General features: G+C 40.3%; 1 pseudogene; it reads left to right on the plus strand.

The window, feature by feature from the left end:
* The first annotated feature begins 1,526 nt into the window (after positions 1 to 1,526).
* LOC114645570 (uncharacterized protein K02A2.6-like) lies at positions 1,527 to 5,259 on the plus strand (annotated as a pseudogene).
* The last annotated feature ends 2,668 nt before the right edge of the window (positions 5,260 to 7,927 follow it).

Below are 7,927 nucleotides of genomic sequence, written 5' to 3' on the forward strand. Positions count from 1 at the left end.
TCTCTCTCTCTCTCTGCTCCTGACGGAGGGGGTGTGAGCTGCCGCCTTCAACAGCTTTGTGCCGCGGTGCTTCGCATACTTAAGCCAAACAGCCCTATTGATTTGTTTGCCAGAGATTGTTTTCTCTATCTATGTGACATTCTGTGCTCCTGACACGCACTCCTTTGAAAAGGAAGATATGTTTGCATTCTTTTAATTGTGAGACGGAACTGTCATCTCTATCTTGCCATGGAGCACAGTTTAAACTTTTGAAAAAGAGACAAATGTTTGTTTGCAGTGTTTGAATAACGTTCCTGTCTCTCTACAACCTCCTGTGTTTCTGCGCAAATCTGTGACCCAAGCATGACAATATAAAAATAACCATATAAACATATGGTTTCTACTTCGCGGATTTTCTTATTTCGCGGGTGGCTCTGGAACGCAACCCCCGCGATGGAGGAGGGATTACTGTATTGTGAAAAAATATTCACGTCCAAAAATATGAGGTGTGATCAAAAAATACGGTGAATGTTTTAAAAAAGAAAAGTTTACTGCAGTAAAAGATTTACAACTATGAGTCACCCTCAAAATGCTCTCCTCCACTTCGAATGCACTTATCCCAACGCTCCTGCCACTTTGTGAAGCAGTCCTGGAAATTTTCTTTCGAGAGTGTCTTTAGTTGGGCTGTCGTGGCTGCTTGGATGTCCTCAGTGGATTGAAATCGTTTGCCTTTCATGGTCATTTTCAATTTAGGGAACAGCCAGAAGTTGCACAGTGACAGATCCAACAAATAAGGTGGATGCGGACACAGCATAATGTTTTTATTCGACAGAAATTGTCATACTAGAAGGGATGTGTGACAAGGAGCATTGTCATGATGAAGAATGAAACCGTTTCAACATTTTCTTCAGTTATTGATGTTGAAGGACGACCTTTTCTCGTCTTCAACCAAGTCAGATCCATTACGAAATTGATCAAACCACTTGTAAACAGTCTTAATTGTCGGTGTAGTGTCTGTTGGATTATTAATCAGGCAGTTAAACAGGCAGACCAGGCAGCAAGGGACCTTGTGGTTTTGTTGCAGAAAGGTTCGGCGCTGTTAAGTCAACTCAGGAGTTGTAGGAGTGACTTGATGTAACACCTGTTATTTCCTATAAGTTTGAAATAAATTCACAACTGAGAAACTATTCCTGGTTATTGGAATATTACACTGGTGACGAAGTGGTTGAATCTTAGGAGATAGTATTACAGCGGGTAATGGCGACATATGGGAAAATTTGTTTGAGAGTTTGATTGAGAGAGGGATGTCTGCCAACAATATACAGAATAACTGGAAAATTACAGTGAGGCCAATGACATCACCAACAGCAAAAGGAGAGTAATACTTCTAAGTGCATGTGGCGGTAAAGTGTATGGACTTTTGAGAAACTTATGTTAGCTCTCCAAACCGTCTAAGCTCATTTTTACTCAAATTGTCACTTTACTTACGAATCATTTTGCCCCCAAACCCAGCATGATTGTTCGAAGATACCAATTTTCATTCCAAAATGAGGAGCGCAGACCAGTCGGTGTCGGATTTTGTAGCCGAACTGCGAAAGGCATCTGAGTTCTGTGAGTTTGGTGGCAATCTGGAGGACATGATACAAGAGAGACTGGTAAACGATGATCGAATGCAACGTCGGTTACTAGTGTTCAGTGCCGTTTCATAACTGCAGTATGCAATTGGTGTCACAAGAGGGGGCACTTATCGAGGAAATGTTTAATTAGAGCGCAACACGATGACAAACTAGAAAATAAGTTGACCAGAAAGGATAATACAGCTAATTTTCTGGAAGATGAAAAGAAGGAAAGTGTGGATGAAAAGGCATTCACACTGTACCAACTAACAAGCAACAAAGTTTCACCATATAAAGTCACACTAGAAATAAATGGGCAAAACATTGAAATGGAAATTGACTCAGGTGCATCGGTCACCATAATGAGTGAAGAGGCAGGTAGATGGCTGGGAGCTGTCGAACTGCAGGAAGCTGATATGTCATTACGGACATATACTGGAGATTTGGTTCCTGTGTTACGCAGACTACGGGCTCAAGTTAAATTCAAAGAACAGCAGAAGGAATTGCCTCTGTTGATTGTGAGAGGCAATGGGGCAAATCTCATGGGCCGAGACTGGTTGAGAGAGATTAAGCTAAACTGGGGTGAAATATGCAGAGTATATACTGCCCCTGAGACTTTGGAGTCAGTGTTGGAAAGACACAGAATTGTATTCAATGAGGGACTAGGAACACTGGTGGGAACAGAGGCAAAGATTTATGTGGATGGGGAGGTTCAGCCTAGATTCTTCAAAGCCCGTCCATTGCCGTACAGTTTGAAAGACAAAGTGGAAAAAGAATTATAGAGACTTCAGAGTGAGGGTGTTATAGAACCTGTATGTTTTTCAGAGTGGGCTGCGCTGATAGTACCTGTAGTAAAGGCTGATAGAACAATTTGCATCTGTGGAGATTACAAGCTCACTGTGAACCGAGTTTCCAGACTGGATAATTATCCAATTCCCAAAACAGAGGACTTATTGGCAGAGTTAGGAGATGGTCAGAAGTTTACGAAATTAGACCTCTGACCAGGTCTATCAACAATCAGTGTTAGAACCAGGGTCCCGCAAGTTCACAACAATTAATACACACAAAGGACTGTTTCAGTATATGCGACTCCCATATGGAGTGTCATCCAGTCCTGGGATATTTCAGCGTACTATAGAAAATATTCTGCAAGGCATCCCTCAGGTGGTAGTACAAATTGATGATATTTTGATTATGGGAAAGGACAATAAATGTCATCTTAAGCACCTTGATGAAGTACTGGCAAAGTTAGCTTCAGCAGGACTAAGAGTACGTAAAGACAAATGTTTTTTCATGGCACCTGAAGTTGTTTACCTGGGATATAAAGTTGATCACCACGGCATACACTCCGTATCAGATAAAGTAGCAGCCATTAAGGGAGCACCACAACCTAGTAATCAGACACAGCTTAAAGCATTTTTGGGGTTACTTAATTATTATCATAGATTTCTACCAAATATGGCTACCACCTTGGAACCCTTACATCGACTGTTGCACAAGGAAACTAAATAGTGTTGGACAGCTATGGAAGAGAGGGCTTTTCAGAAAGCCAAAGAAGCATTACAGTCTGACCATTTATTAGTTTATTTTGAGGAGGGGAGGGAACTGTACCTGCCTTGTGACGCTTCACCTTATGGGGTGGGAGCAGTCCTCTCTCACAGGTAGGAAGATGGAACAGAAAGACCTATTGGTTTAATGTCCCATACGCTGATTAAAGCTGAGAGGGGTTATTCACAACTTGAAAAAGAAGCATTAGCCATAATCTTTGGCCTGAATAAGTTCCATCAGTACCTTTTTGGCAAATCATTTATAATTGTGAAAGATCACAAGCCCTTGTTAGGACTGTTTGGGGAACAGAAGGGGGTCCCACAGTTAGCAGCAGCACACATTCAGTGCTGGGCATTGACTCTAGCTTCTTATGAATATACTTTAATGTATAAAGAAGGAATACGACATGCTAATGCTGATGCTTTGAGTCACCCTCCACAAGGTGGAGAGAGTGAAGAAACCCCACAAACTGAGGAAGTCATCAGGCTGTTGGAGCATATGGACAGTACTCCAGTTGGTGCGTACCAGATTAAGACTTGGACACAACGAGACAATGTATTGTCAGTGGTTTATCAGTGGGTGCTCAAAGGGAACTGGCCTAATAAACCTGTTGAGCTAACTTGGCAACCGTATATTCACAGGAAAGCAGAGCTGACTGTGGTGGATGGCTGCATACTGTGGGGGAGCCGGGTTGTAATACCTACACAGGGTAGAAAGACATTAATAAAAGAATTACATGAAGCACACCCAGGCATCAATCATATGAAAGCACTGGCTCGCAGTTATCTTTGGGAGTGGCCTGAACAATCATGGGATCGTCTTCATATGGATTTTTGTGGACCAGTGATGGGTAAGATGCTGTTGATTTGTGTAGATGCACATTCGAAATGGATAGAGGCCCACCCAATGCAATCCATCACATCGTTGGCCACTATGGAAAAGTTACGAAGCATTTTTGCCATGCATGGCTTACCAAGAGTTGTAGTAACAGACAATGGAAGCAGTTTTGTTAGTGCTGAAATGAACTTTTTTTTAAATGAATGGCATTAGACATGTAACATCAGCCCTTTATCACCCGGCATCAAATGGTCTGGCAGAAAGAGCAGTCCGGACAGTTAAAGAAGGCCTGTGGAAGTTAACAAGTGGGACACTTGAAACTAGACTAGCACGGTTCCTGTTACGCTATAGGACAACACCACAGACGACCAGGCATATCCCCTGGTGAGTTATTAATGAGGCGGCAACTACAGACACATTTGGACTTAGTTAGTCCGAGACTCGGGGAAAGAGTGGCAGAGAAGCAAATAAAAATGAAGAGTCGCCATGACAGTCATGCAAAGGAGAGGACATTCTCAGTGGGACAGCCTGTTTATATTCGTAATTTCCAGACATCAGGGAAACATTGGATGCATGGGGCAGTGGTCAATCAGACTGGTCCTATTTCTTGGAGAGTGGAGACAGAGAATGGGCAGGTGGTCAAACAACACCAACACCACATCCATTCCAGTTATAACCAACCCTGGGAACTACAGGCAGTGCAACAAGATGACTTCTTGGTTCCGTTGGCAGATGATTGTCAGAGAACAGAACAGGCAGAAGACAGCTTAGTAATTAAACCCCTTACTATGCCAGAACCTGAAGATGTGTCCAATGGCCCACAGTTGGAGGACACAGACAGGGCAGAGACAGTTCCACCATTCCAAAGATATCCTGTTCGACTGAGGAAAACACCATCTTATTTGAAAGATTACTTTTGAACATGAACAGGATTATTTTATTTCTACAGGAGGTTAGCAAACCAGTACACTAAATAGAGCACCATAAGTGGATAAATGATGATTATTCATATTATTATTATCATTGATATTGTTCTTGTTCATTATTATTATTATTATTATTTTCTTCAATTCAGTATTATTGAGAGGTTAGAATCAATTTAAGGGAGGAGGTGTTGGATTATTAATCAGGCAGTTAAACAGGCAGACCAGGTAGCAAGGGACCTTGTGGTTTTGTTGCAGAAAGGTTCGGCGCTGTTAAGTCAACTCAGGAGTTGTAGGAGTGACTTGATGTAACACCAGTCATTTCCAATAAGTTTGAAATAATAAATCCACAACTGAGAAACTATTCCAACTGGTTATTGGAATATTACAGTGTCACCATAAACCGATTTTAACATCTGATGAGTTTTCTGAGTATTTTGCGATTTGAAACAAAATTTCATGTTAATGCGTTGCTTGATATCCATTATTAACAACAAACTTGAAAAACACATTGGAATTCAACAGTGGCTCACAAACGACTGACAGTATTATACAAATTGAAACTTGTCACAAACTAGGCTCTAGGATGGACATGTCAGAACCTGCATTGAATTGTTTTGCGTTGCTCTTGGATGGTACTCTGCATCAACATTCACCGTACTTTTTGATCACACCTCGTAAATGTGACATCTTTATTCTTTGACCTCTAAAACATAAGTTGACATTAAGGGAAGCACACATAAAAAATGTATAAAGTATAGAAAAAATTTAAATCATAATGAAATCATAACGCAGTGGCTTCATAGCAATGAAATAAATGCACAATATGATGCTGATAATGAAATCACGAACTGAACCCATCATTACTTAACTCACATTGTGCTGCTACAGCAGCCTGTGTTAATATTCTTATTAGACTGTTTGGTACATTCCTAACCCCTCCCCCCCACCTTTTAATTTAATACATATTGGTATGTCCCTATCTCCCTTTTTGCTACTCGCGCTGCTTTAGTCATTGCTTTACCTTACGCCATATTGTATTTTAGGTTAAGGAAATTACCTTCAAGTCCTAATACTTCATATGACTTCTTGCCAGAAACCTACATTAAAGTATACTGATTCTCAGCTTTGACTTTCTTGGTGAGTAAAGCTATCTGTCCACGTTCACTACAACCAACGGCGCAACGCACAATGTGTACGAACTGGGTCTTGGGAGAGAAGCCTCGCTAATATGCCATTCGGGGATGAAATACACGTCAATAAACATTATTGGAAAATTTCATCATTTGTAAATTAAATTAATTACTGGCTCAATATATATATGCAAGTTCACATTTCATTATGTTTTCTGACAATAACAAGTGGATTGTACAGAGTTCATAAAACATCCATAAAACAAGTTTGTTTTCTTTTCTTTTTACAGAACCCAGCATATTCCTCCCATGTGAAGGCAGGTAGGAAAAACCGGAAGGTCCATCCAGGGTCCAGTTGCTTTCACTTGTCTCCCTTCTACTTGGAAGTCACTTTTCAGAAATGGCAAATATTGACAGATTTTTAACAATGAAATGATCTTTTAATTTATCCATGTAAGCAATAAGACTTAAGGACAAATCAAAAATGTTTGTGTGACTATTTTACCAAAGTATACCAGGCTGAATATGAAAAGTTAGTCAGATTTACCTTACAAAGAGAAATTGAAAATAGTTTTCAGTTGGTCTCTATTTTGCTTGCTTTACCAACAATAAAATCATTTGGCAACTGCAGCATAACCGTCATTTTTCACCTCAACTAGTTGTGCCCAGGTGCCAACCGCCAACCAGGTAACTGAGACTGAACCAGTGGACTGCTGTAGGTGATTTTATGCAGAAGGGCAGAAAGATGGACAATGTTCCACTCACTCATACTAGCCTTATATTTTGACATTTCTTTCCATTTGTGAGACCTGTCCAACTGCATCAGGGGTGAGATGGCGAGACTTGCCCAGATGTACCACAGGTATAGATTTAAATGCATTAATATGTGAATACAGTAGAGTGTCCACAAAAGAAACATGCCGTATAGGAGTGTGTTCCATCCAAAGCTGCCTGATGGAATGAATTTTAGAATGTTCACAATGCAATGAATCATTTGCTGAGTTTAAAAATAAGCATCAAAAAGGTTATATGGCCCTCTCCTAGTTGATATTGTGAACAAATTCAGACTGCATTTTAAAGACTGGATCACACAGTCTAGCTTTAATAGTAATGTCTTTGGTTTTTCAAGTATATCTGATTCAAATCTCCCGACTCCAGACCAGCTTCTGCCTTTTCTATTCTGTCTGATCACATTAGATGTAACCCATCCAGCATTAAATAGCATCTGAAGTAGGTTTAAGCTGGTTCTCTGCAATACCCAAAATGCCACAATACCTAACACTCCATGAGATATGAATGTTCTTTCAACTTAAAAAGCAATCAAGGCTGGCTAGTTTTGACTCATTTCAAACTTATGTTTATCCTCGCTCCGGATCTTTGCCATTGCTATCCTTGGACAAACTGTTCCTTCGATTTGGTGTGCGATAGCTCCTCTGTCAGTAGTGATCTCAATGCTACCAGCTGAGTACATGAATATTTAATATATCCCATTTTATATTGCTCAAAATTCTCTTACATTCAGAGATATTGTAAATGTAAGGTAGCCTTCAGATACTCTGTACTCAACCTATGACGTTTCCTAAGTTCCCAGCTCATCCACAAGGCAAATAAGATGAGCTGAAGCTCTGGTCAGCAATAAAAGCAACATATCCTCAATTTAAAAATCCATTAAAAATAGTAACTTATAGCAACAAGTCAGAGACCAAATCTTAGTTAAAAAAAAGCTTCCATAGATATGCTGCTGTCATCAGAAGCTCAGAAGCCTGACTCATTTAAAATACCTTTTGGACAAGCTGCAAACTTGACACAGGTAGAGAGTAGAGGATCGGAAGGCTACCTTACATCTATAACATCTGACAATACGAAAGACTTTGAGGAACATAATGTCAGA

The sequence above is a fragment of the Erpetoichthys calabaricus genome, chromosome 1 (genome assembly GCF_900747795.2).
Source record: "Erpetoichthys calabaricus chromosome 1, fErpCal1.3, whole genome shotgun sequence".
Classification (NCBI taxonomy): domain Eukaryota; kingdom Metazoa; phylum Chordata; class Cladistia; order Polypteriformes; family Polypteridae; genus Erpetoichthys; species Erpetoichthys calabaricus.